Genomic DNA, 16,163 nt, shown 5'->3' on the forward strand with positions numbered 1-16,163 from the left:
AAACCGCTTTTGACCTAAAGGGACACTTTTTGGACGCCATGGACGTTTCTCAGTTTCCAGGCAGAAAGAACAGACAAAATGCAGGCAGGGAGCAGGACAAAGCAGTAGGGACAAAATATATGTGAAATTGGTTGAGACAGCAATGTTTTACTATGTAAAATGTAAAAAAAAAAAAATGACATTATTTAAAATTTTTAAATTTCCCGCCGGCGGCGGAGGTGCCCATACGTCCCGACGTCACAGGGACAGGACACAGAAGCCGGATGCTGGCATCGGCCGAAGGAGATGGCCGGGGACACTGCAGGGGACACATCGTGGGAGCGCAGGGTAAGGTAAGTGAAGAACAAATGCCGGAGCAGTGCCGCATGGTATTCCCGAGTGTAGCTCGGGGTTACCGCTCTTGGTACTGAAATGTTACCCCGAGCTACACTCGGGAATACCGCCAAGGAGGTTAAAATATGACCTCCCCCTTAGGGAATTTGTCCATTGAGTAACTCCCTTGGGTGCATACTACCTATTAAAATATTTATCTTCCTGCCCTCTTCACTGATATTTGTTGTGTGGCCTGGCCAGTGCCTGACAGTCTTTGGGAAGAAAATATCCCTACTGGCTTCTCTTCCTACTGATCATGTGTGCAGTAGCCCAGTTATTTTCTTTAGGTGAGCCGTACTCCATCAGATGGCCAAAAGCTGCCATGAATACAGCTAACTCTTTGGAATAAATAGGACCGTGTGTAGTTGGAAGGTTGTGCAGTGCCAGGCAGGGCTGTACAGCAAAGATTGCTGGAATGGAAAGGAAGATAAATAGATTGCCAAGTGGGCTGCACAAAAGGGTTACTGAAAGGGCAATTTTACTACAGGTGAAGTTATCCTTTAATATAAAAGAATAAAATAATAAAAAAAATGTTTTACAGAAGAATTAAAGAGAGATGGACAGAGAATTGTCCACTGAAAGCTTTGTAATTTATCAGAGACGGAAACTATAAAAGAAGGTCTAGGTGAGTGAAAAGAGGAAAGTGTGTGTCATACTGTCTTTTAGAACTCAGCATGGTGGTCAACTGTGGGAATTTGTCAGACTGGCAATTGGAACAGGAAAACAAATAGAGTCAAATACTATCAAATATAAAATTTAGTGCTCTCTTCTAGTGCACACGGGGAGATTTTTCTTGTCATTATGGTTCAGTTCTGTGGTTCAGTATATGATTAATAAGTGTGCTCTTGTTCACCTGGTGAGTCATTGAGTGAACCTGTTGCTTTGTTTTGCATGGGAAAAGAAACAGGTTCGCTTTAAAAATGTTGCCTGTTATCTGGGATACCGACAATTAAAAACACAGTTTTTTTTCCAATTTCAGATTGAACAGGGAATCTTTTTTTTGCAATCTGTGTCCTACTGGTGAGATTTCCCAACACTTTCTATTCCGTATACACAACAGGAAGTGAGAGGAAATCTCCTCAAAGTTAGGAAAATACCATCTTAGAAAGCTATTACTGGAACAATTGTGCGCATTGGAATGTATCAACTTTATTCCTGTTTTGGTGACATTTTACAATATTTTGGATTTTTCCTCACTTTCAGTCATAGTGACATTGATCACCAGGAAAAATGGAGAGAGTAAATCTCATTAATGGAGACATAGCAACAAAAACATGACATGGAGTCAAATCCCTCACTACTTTATTCAAAACTAAAAAAAGACATCATAAATCACATCATTCATGATACAACACTGTGGCTGGTCATAAGAGTTCTGGTTCTGCCCAATCTGATTGCTTGACACAAAACTTGGGTGGGCCATGTAGGGCTACCCTTAAGAAATAATATGTGCTTTTGACACTGGAAATGCTCTTTTTTTTATAAACAAAAATTTGCATTTGCAATTGTTTTTTAAAGGAGAAAAGGATGATTAGTATTACTTGCACATGTGCTGCTTCAGTCCATAAGGCACTTTGCATGAATAAGCAGTGGTTCACAGGGCTACAGAATGTATTAAAAGATCTTGGAAAACATATGGCTAGCTACAGAAAGTCGAAGGTCTCCTAGTGACACTCTTGTCTTCATTCATTTTTACCTTTTTAATGAAATAAAATGCACAGGCCTTGCTGAAGGGGCCCTATGTGGTCTTAAAAATGACAATATTTTGTTAACCTTTTCATTAGAAATAAAAAAATATCTTGAAAAGGATGAAAGTGTGCTGGGGGCACATGTTCTTCTTTTAATAAAAAATAAGACCTGGCTACAGCCTTATATTTACATGGAGTATGCATTTTTACTTTCACATAAAAATCAAATAATGCGTACCATTGTTTAGTGTATTTTAATTTATTTAAAACCAAGAAAACTTTCTCAAGAATTCTTTTACAACACTTTTCCCTATTTGTCACAAATGCTAAACAACTGAAATAGGAAAGTGATTGAAATCAAAACAATAGATTGCTTTGGATTGACACTGCACCATGCTGAAGTTTTAAAATGGAATACAAGAACAAGTATTGAAAATTCAGCACATTTATGCCAATAAATAAACGGGAAAATAAAGGCTTTAATAATGCAGCAAAATGTTTATAGAAAAAAAATGGAACAACAATGTTGATGAACAAGCTTACATGTCCATAGCCATAAAGAAATGTGCAGTAATACTTCAGTGATTTTAAATTAAAATGTGTTTTATTTTTGCTATTTTTCTACAAACAAACTACGTCTGCTCCACTGGTTAATGTATTTCCATTTCCTCCCTTGTACCATATCCAACAACAGAATAGAAAAGAAAATTAACCAAAGTTTAGAATCTCCAGAATATAATTTTGCATTCAGATTTTATATTATTCTCATTTTCAGGACCGGTTGTTTTGTTAACTCATAATTGTAAAATGGCTTGCATATGCAAAGGAATAATTAGATAATCAGTATCTGTTGACTCCTAAATGGTTTAAACACTACTGGACTAAGGACCATAAAAAAAAACAACTAGAACGGATTATGAGACATTATAAACATACGAGAAGGGACTAAATATTCAGAAAGCTTTCAGCTATGCTAAAACTCATTCTAAAAAGCTTGCTAGTAAGTGTTTTAAATGCAAACACTGAGCAAAATCAAAGACAAAAACAAGCCTAAAATTGTAGACACAAACCACGATGGTAATATGAGTGCTTTGGTGCTAACATGGCATACCGTTTCACTCCTGTTAATGAATAAGGTATGGTCACATAGATTGACTCTGGCTCTTGTGTAAAAGAACATAAACAATTATTAGCAGTTCCAGCTTGTAGAGCTTCCCTCCCGCTGACAAAATGTTCATCACCTAGCACTTTGGGGTGTGTCAGATGCCTTCTTCTTAGAGAGAAAACAGGTGGCGCACACACCTAGTGCATTATCCAAGGTTTATTGTAGGAGTGAAAGAATAATAAAAACATACTCACAGACGAAGCATGTATCTAAAAAGCATAGAAAAATGACAGTGGCCACAACGGCAGGCCAGGTGTTCTCACTGTCAGTGCGGCCATTTGACCGCACTGACAGTGAGAACACCTTGCCTGCCGTTGTGGCCATTGTCATTTTTCTATGCTTTTTAGATACATGCTTCATCTGTGAGTATGTTTTTCTTATTCTTTCACTCCTACAATAAACCTTGGATAATGCACTAGGTGTGTGCGCCACCTGTTTTCTCTCTATCCAGTGGCTGATTTCCCCGTCTGAGGAGGGCTGCACCCCTGAAGCATTTCCTTTGGTTGTCGCTGTCCTGATACCCTTGGCTTCCCTTTTGGCTGTGCATATCCTGAGGCGCTGGAGAGTACATACGATATCCAGATGCCTTCTTCTGCCTGATGCTCGCTTTTATTCCACCTGGCAGCCACAACAACACTAGTGTGTCCCTTTAGAGTTGCAGGTAGCAGGGAGTCCAAACCTTGTGGATGGTGTCAGAGCTTACACAAGATCTTCCTCGTGTGACAGTATTTGGGCCTCAATTAGCCACTTAGGACCGAGCACTGCATCCTACAAGAAAGTCATGTGCTCTTCTATATTAGACATAAATGGAGCATTCCTTTCCCAAAAATCCAGGAACTGGTCTTCTCAGTTCACTGATGTTTGCAGAGTGTTGTTAAAAGAAGAGGAGATACTACACTGTGGTAAACATGGCCCCATCCCAACTTTTTTGAAACATGTTGCTGCCATCAATTTCAAAATGACCTTATTTTTTTCTTATAATGGTACATTTTCTAAGTTTAAGCATTTGAGATGTTTTTATTTTCTATTGTGAATAAACTACAGGTTTCTGAGATTTGCAAGTCATTGAATTTTATTTTATGTAGATTTAACACAGCATCCCAACTTTGTGGAGTTGGGGTTGTATTTCCTGAGGACCTCAATGTAGAAACAGAGCTGCAGGGGTGTGATGTGAAGGTGAGTATCAAGGGAGAGGGGGTAAAATATGGGTTTATGAGATTTTCAAGTCATTGCATGCTTTTTATGTAGATTTTACACAGCATCCCAACTTTTTGGAATAGGGGATGTATTTCCCGAGGACCCCAATGTAGAAACAGAGCTGCAGGGGTGCGATGTGAAGGTGAGTATCAAGGGGGAGGGGGTAAAATATGGGTTTATGAGATTTTCAAGTCATTGCATGCTCTTTATGTAGATTTTACACAGCATCCCAACTTTTTGGAATAGGGGGTGTATTTCCAGAGGACCCCAATGTAGAAAACAGAGCTGCAGGGGTGTGATGTGAAGGTGAGTATCAAGGGGGAGAGGGTAAAATATGGGTTTAAGAGATTTTCAAGTCATTGCATGCTCTTTTTACGTAGATTTTACACAGCATCCCAACTTTTTGGAATAGGGGGTGTATTTCCCGAGGACCCCAATGTAGAAACAGAGCTGCAGGGGTGTGTGAAGGTGAGTATCAAAGGGGAGGGGGTAAAATATGGGTTTATGAGATTTGAACAATTTTGTTTGGTACACCATGTTTCATGACTATCGACTGGCCACCTTTCCAGCCAGGGGCTGGTTGGAAGATTGTTAGCAGCAGAATCTCCCAAAAGCAGTAACAGACGGCAATACAAACCTGTCATCGTTTTTAACCCTTTTCCCACATGGCTATAGTTAGGTTTTAAAATCCTCCTTTGAATAGGGGTCCTGTGCAATCAAAATTCTTATTTTTTTAACAATACGCAATTCAATACCTGTGAGTCTTTGTGAAATGTTAATGTGAAGCTGTGGCTCTACTTGCCCTTTAAGCTAGAACTCTCTATAGAGAAAAATTTAATTTCTGTGTTGTTTACTCTGACATCCACACTGTCGAAATAACATCTGAAAAAAAAAAAATCTTAATTGTCTCATAATGCCGGGAAATATAACAGCTAAACTAGGATTCCACGGTCATTCGGAGATGTCTTACAGCCTTAACGCTATGTGGATGAGTTGCCTTGTAGCCTTAGGGGGATAACAGTCATCATTACGCTTTTAAAACATGTCTACAGACAGGTTATTGGAAAAACAAATGCTATCCGCAGTCCCAGGAAGGAGCAGGTATGATATTTAAAGAGTGAACTCAAATGACATTGTCTTAGCATACCTATATGACAATATTACAAGGTAATCTCTTTTTTTAAAGGCGACAATAGACAAGTCTCTAGATACTGGACATCTATAAGGGACACGTTCAGCTTCTCCTGCCACCCGACATATAAAGTGCATATGATTGATGTTAATGAGTTACATTTGTGAAAGCAATGTCCATACTGATTTGACAATCTGGAAATGAAATGCAGAAAATTTTGGCATTGTTAGTGGGAATTATTTTAGACTGTATTCGAGGCAATTGTTTTTTTTTTCCAAGATCTACAGATTTTTCTTTTTTTAACCACATGCAATTTTGTTTATAAATTAGGGCTGAGCGATCTCCAACTCCACTGAAATCTACTTGAGACAAAACTTGATACTTAACTTCAGCCATTTTCGAGGCTAATATGCAAGGGATTGTTAAAAAGGGTGTGGGGAGCAATGCCATGGGGGACAAGTACCAATTAAAAAAATATATTTTTTTAAGTTCCTTTAAATAACATGCTTGGGGGATGCTGTAATTATGGCACTGTAGAATTTGCACTGACAGTCTCATTGACTGCATACACTGGCAGCACTTACAAACTATCACATCTAAGGACTACTAGATGTCAAGGATGCACCACTGGATGGAGATGGCCCAATATACATTTGAAGTACTAGCCTGCCCTGCTGCATGTGTCGTATCATTCAGAGAGGCACAATGAAGGAGGGGGAAGGTTGCGACAGAGAAGATGACTTTTAATAAAACAATCAGACCTGGATCACAGAAAACAATGCATTTAATATTTTATGTTTAATTAAGAAAAATCCAAACAATTTATGTGTCTATGGGGATACATCAGGGGGTCGTGGTTCACCTAGAATGAGGTTGTATAGCATTTTGTGTGCACAGTGTTTTTACTTCTTTTTCTTTAAAGGATGCAGTGAGGTGCTGAGAAAAAAGGTGGCTCTTCAATGGATTGTCATTAACACCCCTCTAACCACCCCAGGCTAAAAGTTTAAATGTAAAAAAAGAAAAGGAAAGAGGATTTATACTCTATTTAATAGAAAAAAGTAGCTAGGGTGTTGACAATTAAAGGGCCAGCTATCAATCAGTTACTGTGGTCAGATATTGGACCTTAAAGGGATTTTCAGATGTAAAAATCTGTGCACACAGGCAAGACACATAAGAAAGTGTGCCTCAGCACTCCAACTCAAAGAACTCAAGCATAGTCTGTTAAAGTACATGTAAACCCAACAACTAAAATCTCATAAATCCTTTAACATGATATTATTATCACCTATTTTCGTTTTAATCATTAGCCTGAATGAAAATAGCAGCCTGCGACAATGATGTAAAGGTGATTTATATTATAGTATATAATATAACATAAAGGCCCTTGTTTGCACTTTGTTGAGGAGTGACAACGCTCAGCCCATGTCTTTTTTTTATCGCTGGTAGTAAATCACCCTGTCTAATGTTCTGCCAAAGGAAACTATGAACTTCTGTGTTCATGCACGTTGCAGAGGCATATTTCATGGTTGTCACCATTAAAAAGACCTATAAAGAAATCACAGCAAGCAATAATTTAGAAATATATTGTGTGAAAAAGCACATGCAGCCATTTGCCACTGTAATGCACGTGGACGTTCATTAAAGGTTTACTTCTATGTTAACATCCTGTACCAACAAGATATACACTAATCTGCTTTATGCCACTTATCAACAGGACTACCTATGCTTTCCTTATCACAGCAAAAGCTTATTATCAATATGGCTGCTGGGAACCAACCATTTTATAGTGAGGTAGCTGGCTTATTTAAAGAAACTGACACGCTAATGTTCTGCCTCTCTTTACCTCATCCAATCAGAGAACAATTTGCATCCATTCTGAAAATGCAAAACATTCTTTGAATGTTGCATCCATGCCAAAAAGCTAACCTCTTGTGTTCACAATGCAGGAGAGCAGCTGCACGGCATAGGACCCGGAAGCAAGTGGAGGCCAAGGGAGTAGTGGTGTCTACTTTAGTGATTTCCAGTGGCATTGTCCAAGTATGCCATATATATAGTTACATTACTCCAAGCTGGACCAGTATAACTAAATATAACATTTCTATGCCTGGAATTATTCTTTAAAAGCTATATTATTGGTCCTTTTAAGCTACCTGAACTAAGTTCAAAGGCCACAAAGTGTATTATGGTTACTTGGTTTCCAATAGTGGATCTGGAAATGAGATATAGCAATACCAACTTTATTTCCAAGAAGAGTTTGTCTAATTGATTGGTAGGATGAGGAAGAAGGAATTATAACTGGAGGAATATAATGAAGAAGAGCCATGTCCCACTTTACCTTGGAGAAAAACAAATTCATAATTTTCAGCATTGTATTATGCCATTTGTTTTAATCTGGTGTTTCTGTTTTTTCTCTATTAATATCACAGTTATGGTAGAATTCAATATGTCGCTACTAGCCATGTGCACAGTTCTAGCTATGTTTGAGTAGATGCTAAACCTTGTTGACACGGGCTTTAGCCTGTAATATTAAATAAAGAACGTGTACAGCTGGTGTTTGCAAAGAATTTAAAACACTTATAGCAAGCTTTGAGTTGCTTTTGTAAATTCCTTAACTGCTAGGCATTGGCAACCCATAGATTAACATCCCCAGGCATGGATCCCTGTGCCAAGAGGAAGCTCATTAGGATTTCTCATGTGATAGCTAGCTACCTGCAAGCTGTCAGACTGCAGCTCTCATTGACAGCCGAATGTCTCCATTAATTATTTGGGAACCAGTTAGCATGGTTCCTGACTATGTGCTCACCATGATTTGCTATCATGGAAAGCAAAAATGAATTCACAAAAATAAAACTTCTGCATGGAGATGCCACAGTAGCCTGAATATGACAGTTGCATCTGAATACACTGTAATTGTTAGATACAATTACAGTATCTATACAAAATATTTTTTTATCAAATTCTTTTTAACATTTTGTCAGTATGTAATACAACATCTGAGCAAGATAGTGAAAAAATATTTAGATAGGCAAATTATTTACTGCTAAATTTGGCCTTGGCATCTAAGTTCCAATTACATCTGGAAAGAAATTATTAAAGTCAGACTCCAGTCCGAAAATGTTGAACACAGATTCTAATGGGGTGCTGGCTGTCACCAGACTTCTGGATGGCATTCAAAGAGAAACTACAGATGGTGTTGATTAACTTTGATTTAAAACTAATTTCCAGGCATATGGAATATGTTTGGGCATAAGGCATAAATATATGTTTGTAATACATACACAGAAGCTGTTTTATGCATCAGAGGGGTTGCTTTCCAGTCAGTCCTAAGATTTACAGAGCCCTCCCAGACAAGAGAGTCAGACCGGTGACTAACATTTACCTTCTGCAGTTCAGTACCGTATCCTGATCACATTTCGGCTCTTAGCCTGACAATGAATGAACAACATTAGTCCAAAGAGCTTATCCCTCTGCTCACTCTGCTCTCTCTTGCTGCCAGCATGTTTCTTGACATCACATTACATGATAGCACATCTGATTGGCTCCTGGTTCTCCCAGTCTGAGTGTTGCTGTAAAAGGGTATTAGAAGCTGATACCAAGTACAATTATGGTGCATGTACTGGCTGCATTCATATAGGATACACAATTTTAGGAGGTGGAGTAATCAGTCTTAAAGAGATGGTGTCACCTTGCCCAGGCAGAGCAAAAAAACAGTGTCTCTACAAAGCCAGTTCCTCCATGTTCCTTCCTTTTCTGCGATCACTACTGAAATAAATGTTGGCGACCAGAGGGAGAGGGGATGTCACTCCTCAGGTCATGTGTTAGTACTCAGGTTAAATGATTGGCTGCCAGAACCAAGAACCATCCAAGGGGAGAAGGTCACATGCTTATCCATAACTGCAAGGTATTGTTCCTGGCTGTGGAGAAGAGAAGAGCAGAAATGGAGTGCTGGTAGGGTGTGTATAGGGGATTCGGTGGACCCTTTGCAGAAACACTATCACTTTGGTCTGCATTAGTAAAGTGACAGTGTCTTTAACATTTATAAACCTTGGATGACACTTTAGACATATAATTGTTCTGGAGTAGCCCGTATGTGAAGCAAGTGAAGGTAGTGTGGTAAAAGACGTTTTCATGCATTTGGATAATTGTATAGGAGCATGCATTATGCAATCCAAGCATAAACGAATAAATTGTCTACTGACATAATAGAATCATTTGTGAATCAGGTGGAAAATGCTGCATGAAATAAATATATCTTCCTGATGTGTAGCCGCACCAGCTGTATCCAGGAAAGTACAGATTAATCTGTCTAACCCATGAATAAAGCTATACTGAAACTCACTTGTTCTGCATGCATGTCCAGGCAAGGGAAATTTGTCTCCACTTAAGAAACGTTCAGCAGCTGGCCAATTGAATTACTGGTGCCTTTTATTTGCTGGTATTGTAAGCCTAGGGGTAGTAACTAATTCAAATGTAGAAGAGGTAATAAAGGTTTTTTAATACAAAGCAGAATGTCATCATAACGATTAAAGCAGTAGCATTTGTTTCTGTGCATTCTGCATATGGTATTAAAATATTTCAAGATGCCATCCAATACCTGTGTGTTTTAGTCTTTACCCACTTCCTTACAGCCTAACATGCAATCAGAGAAACATGGAAAACTTTGATTGCAAAATAGCATGCATTTGGAGAATCTCAAAGCCTCACCAAAGGAAAATTGGAAACTTTCAAGAAAACATCGGTTAAAGTTCAATCAGACCACAGAATACCTATGACACACCTCAGATGCCTCCACGTAATTACTGCATGATGTATACTGCAACAGCAGCCCACCTTTCTAAAGCATGGCAATGTTCTTTATGTGTTGATTAGGTGCCACATGGTGAGGTGGCAGTAAACACAGAGGCATGGGATGCAGGAAACAATGTATTAAAGAACTTGTAAACAGTACAACATTCCAGCAGGGACACCCACCCAGCTGGGAACTTACAGTCAATGCAGCAGAGTCAACAGTGAGTAAGCCCGAATTGAAGACAGCGCCTGCCAAGGAGGGTGGAATGCGGCCTGGCCAGTCCAACCCAAAGGGGAGCTTGCTGATGTTGCAAACGTAGGCCCTAAGCTTTCCTTACTCCTCTGGAACCTCTCCCTGCTGCTAGTGCTCTCCCTGACAGATGGGTGTGCTGTTTCTACACTAGTCACTTCGCAAAAGTGCACCAAACCCCTGCGGAGGGGATTTAAAAAGACTCTGCATGACCCAAGATGGCTGCCAGGGTCACCTGTATAAAGCAGAGCCAACCAGAACACTACTCCTGGGAACCAAGGGAACCCAGTTTCTCCTTACTTCCTCCTCCAGCTGCATTACAATTGCGGACAAGAGCCATCTACACTGGAGAAAATAGACTGCACATGTCTACAAACGTACTTTGCTGTCATCTGTCTTTGGACTTTGAAGCCAGCAGAGCAAAATGAAAATCAATCAAACTCATAAGGAAAAAAGCAAGAGACCAGCCCTCTGACCTCTCCATGTCACGCAATCAGCTCTAATTTCGCTGCCAGAGCCATTTTTGCATTTTTTGCACACATGTTAAAAAAATTATTTCAGGCCTGAAGATTACACAAACCACCCAAATATTATATATGTTCTGAAAGGATACACCCTAAAGAATAATATAGTGGTGGTTCCAATTTTTTATGTCACCTGATATTACATGTATGGTAAAATATAAAAGATGAGGTTGTGCCAAGTAAATAGATGCCCAACACGCCAAACCTTAAAATTTGTGTGTGCCTACGAAATGGTGACAATTTTCAGTACCCTATATTTTCTATTGGCGATGCTTCAAAAGCCCCTATAGGTCATCAGTTTAGTGTTTTACGGAGGAGATCTTGAGCTAGAATTATTGCTCTCACTCCAGTGTGCACGGTGATATGTAACATGTGTATCAAAATCGTTGTTTTCACATGTAGGTGCCCCAACACATGCGTTTACCTTTGTACGTTCGCATATGTGGGAGTGGGAGGCCTCAACATTTTTTGGGGGAGGAATGTTATATGCTTGGGTACAACTTTATTTTTTTGCAATAAAAAAAAAAAATTACTTAACTTTTTTTTTCATCACATAGGGGACACACACACACAGGTTTCCTTTAGGCTCTCTGAGGCTGTCACATTCCACTTCTCAGCTCTCAGATCATACACAGCCCTTCCTCCCGCCATTAGACCCTGAGTTCTCTCCGGTCCGGGAAGTGTCCTCCTCCTCAGGCCCTCTCGGTTTCTGTCAGTCACTCTCTCTTCTCTCAGGACCAGACTTGGAGCTCGCTTACTCCATCCATCCTGCCCATTCTTCCAGAAACCTATCATGGGCTCCCCTACTGACCCCGGGCCTTCGGGCAGTGCCTGAGTGTACAGTCCACTCCTGGCGCCAGCACCCAGCTCCATGTCCATTGGTGACATGTGTATGATGGTGTGCAGGGTGAGGGAGGGGAGAGAGACATGACATGGTATCTGTCTGAACAATCATCCATAGGATAATGCCCAGTGAGCCCTATGGCCAGTTCGGTCCTACTGCCTACAAGTGCTGAACACAACATATCAAATGTACACATTATAGTGATAGTCCAAGATATCTTAGATTGTAAGCTCTAATGAGCAGGTCCCTCCGTTTCCTCTTGTACTAAATTGTATTGTAACTGTAATGTCTACCTTCATTTTGTAAGGCGCTGCGCAAACTGTTGGTGCTATATAAATCCTGTATAATAATAATAATATTAATAGTAATATGGGCTTGCTGAAAAAACTCTCCCATTTACCATTAAACCATTTTGTTATGTGCAGTACAAACAGGACAGATACAGTAGGTTCCTCTGGTAAAACAGGAAATGCATCATGTTCGGTCACGCTGGCCTACTTCTGCCTATGTAGCATTTTTTACACACCACTTCCACACAAGTCGTAGTGTCACTTTTATTTATTAAATCCTACTGTACCAGCTTTCACTCTGCTGCATGAGAATACTTCCTGCGTCACAGGCACTGCGCTTGTCATCAATTATTTCTACAAAGCTATTAGGGTATACTTGTCTTGGAAAAATAGAGCTTGCATGAAGGATACAGCTACGGTACACACAAAAGAACTTTCACCGGCACATGGGCTTAAAGGATCACCTGTGCTGTAGTAACAAATACAGTGGTGTAAAGAAGGAGGGTGAGTGAGGTAAACCTGATCTATAGTGGGGAAGGTCATAGCACATTTCGAAAGTGTCCAGTTTTGAGTTTGGCTGAAAATGGTATTTTGTAAAAAAAAAAAATAAAATACAGAAATCTTTTATGACACATAGGAGGTTATTTACTAAAGCTGGGGAGTACAAAATCTGGTGTAACTCTGCGTATAAGTCAAGCGGCTCCAGGTTTTATTGCCAAAGCTTAAAGTGTTACTAAACCAACAACAGTAAAATCAGCCTGTATATGCAGAAAATAATGCTTGTTATACTCACTTTGGAACCTTAGGGGTTAATCCTCTGCATTGTGTAAAAAGGCTGTTTGATCCTTTCTTCTCTGTTTCTCCCCTTTTTCAAGCGACCACCTCTTATCTCCTGATAAGACAGACAGAACCTTAAGCATTTGCACATGCTTAGTTTGGTGTATATTGCTAGAGAGGTTTTTTTTTTTTCTTGGGAGAGTGCATGTGATCAGCACAGGGCCAAACAGCATTGGTCAGACAGAGCTCAGGGGTATTGCATCCTCCTAGAGCAGAAAGAAAACTCCTCCTACTAGCTGTAGCTAGTACTGGGCTGGACACTGATAGAAGCCACAGGACTGCTCTAACTGCTGATGAGAAAAGGTATTTAGCAGTTTATATTTACTAAAATAATTGCATTTCCATGTTCTGTGTGAGAGCAGATATAGGCTCCTGGGTTTAGTAACACTTTAATTGAACAAGCTGAAGTTAGAAGCTGATTTGCTACCATACACATCTACACCAGATTTTGAGTGCGCCAGTTTTAGTAAATCTCCTCCTAAATGTTTTAGTAAATGAAATGTGTCATTCATTTATTGTTTAAATCAGGAGAGGACTCAGGCGCAATATGTCCCCAGGGACAATATATACTCTGTTGAGCTGGTGGCCAAGAATGGAGTGTTTTACGATTCAAATATCAATCAGAGTGGGACCTGCAATCAAAGACTCATGGTGACCATTATACAGCTACCTTTCCCTATTCAGATCTGCAATCACAGTCTCTGAGGCTCTGAGATGTCATGTCATGTGACCGAAAAACGAGATCTGCAAAGTAAGGGCTCATATACATGGGGCGTTTGGAAAACTCTTCTGAACGATGGAAACTGCTGGAAAACATAGGTTAAAAAACATCAGTTTAGCCACGTTTGCATACCACATTTATGAGCATTTGTGTTTAGAAGCGTTTTTAAAAGATAACCTCAGGAGACCTTCCCAAATGCCCAGATTGCACTGAAAAACAGTAAAAAATTAACTATTTCAGAAATTTTGAGAGGAATAGAGAGAGTAGAAGCAGAGAGAGCAGTATGTGTTGAGATTACCTGTCTTTTCTGGTTGTATTCACTACGGATCCCATCATGAGCATAACGTGGCGCGTTCTACCATTTTTTCCTTCACGCAAAACCTGCATCTGACTGCGCTGGTGTACCGGGTCCATTTGAGTTCCAGGAAAACACTTTGCATGCATTTCTGATTATGAAAAAAGGCTCTGGACAGCATCTGGACATGGAACAGTTAAAAAACGCTTCTAAACGCAAACGCATATAAACGCGGTTCACCGCGTTTACAAGCATTTACACATGTTTACAATCGTTTGGCGTTTGAAATGTTCTGTAAAATCTACTCCTGAACGCAAGTTTGGTGCGTTCAAAAAAACCACTGTAAACTCAACTATCTGTAAACGACTATGTGTACATGGACACATAGGAAAACATTAGGGAGAGTTCAGGGGTGCACCACGTTTACAAGCATTTACATGTGTTTACAAGCGTTTGGCCTTTGAAATGTTCGGTAAAATCTACTCCTGAACGCAAGTTTGGTGCGTTAAAAAAAAAACGTAAAAAAAAAAAACACTGTAAACTCAACTGCCTGTAAATGACTATGTGTACATGGACACATTGGAAAACATTAGGGAGAGTTCAGGGGCTGCTGAAAAAAACGCTCAATAGCTCTTGAACGTCAGTTTATCAGCTGCAGTGTATATGAGCCCTAAGCTGATTCTGAAAGATGTAAAAGATGGGACAAAGTAAGCCATAACCTTTAAGAACATGCACCAATCACTGCAGCTCCATGGGACACGTTGCCTGGTTTACTTTCTTTATTCCACAGAAATCTGTTTCTACCCTAACACCCTGCTCACACTGGATGCGAATTAGCATGCGATATGTATGCCATGTGACTTGCAAATCGGACGCCAAGTCGCATTCTATTGTCCGCAATTAGAGCTGTCATATCAGTGTGGTTCTGACTTGGTGGGAGCCGCACCAATTTCTAAAGTGGTACATGCACTGCTTTTGGTTTGATTTGCATAGACATCTGTGTCAGATGTTTTGCAAATCGCACCTGAAATCGGCATTTCACCCAACTTTGAAATCGTGTGACTTCACTGCAAATCAAAGTCGAGTTTGATGTGCCTGGGGTGTTAAAGGTCCACTTGGTTGAGTTTTGAAACGCCCATCTCCCAAGATGCCATAGCTCTTTTACTGATTTTTTTAATAGCATAAATATATGGAATAATACAGTTGTGGCCAAAATTATTCAACCCCCAATGCTGTAAAGGGGTTTAGGGACTATAGTGTACATTTGGAATTGTATTCAGAATCAAATCCTACAAGGACGTTGTAACTACCCAAATGCAACTAAAATGACATCAATTGTTTATGTAATACAGTAGTAAATGGTTCTTATGTGGTTTCTTCATTGCCACAATTATTCAACCCCTTAAAGACTACCACTCTGAAGAACAGAGGTTCATACAGGTGCTTTCCATCAGGTATTGAAAACACCTGTGGATGTCACCGAGCAGCAATCAAGCATAATAAGCACCAATTAGGCAGCTTTAAAATGACTGTGATACTCAGCTCCTTCTAGACATTTACTGGTGTGGTTACAAACATGGTGAAGGCAAGAGAATGGTCCAGGAAGACAAGAGAAGAGGTGATTTCTCTTCACAGGAAGGGCAATGGCTATAAGAAGATTGCAAAGATGTTAAACATACCAAGAGACACCTTAGGAAGCATCATTCGCAAATTCAAGGCAAAGGGCACTGTTGAAACGCTACCTGGTCGTGGCAGAAAGAAGATGCTGACTTCGACTGCTGTGCGCTACCTGAAGCGTAGAGTGGAGAGAAGTCCCCGTGTGACTGCTGAGGAACTGAGAAAAGATTTGTCAGATGTGGGTACAGAAGTTTCAGCCCAGACAATAAGACGCACACTGCGTAATGAAGGCCTCCGTGCCAGAACTCCCAGGCGTACCCCCTTGCTGTCTCCAAAGAATAAGAAGAGTCGACTGCAGTATGCCAAAAGCCATGTGGACAAACCACAAAAGTTGTGGGATAGTGTTCTGTGGACTGATGAAACAAAATTAGAACTGTTTGGGC

This window comes from Staurois parvus, unplaced genomic scaffold, assembly GCF_062004578.1.
Source record: "Staurois parvus isolate SC_StPar_1 unplaced genomic scaffold, SC_StPar_1.0 ptg000031l, whole genome shotgun sequence".
NCBI classification, from domain to species: Eukaryota; Metazoa; Chordata; class Amphibia; order Anura; family Ranidae; genus Staurois; species Staurois parvus.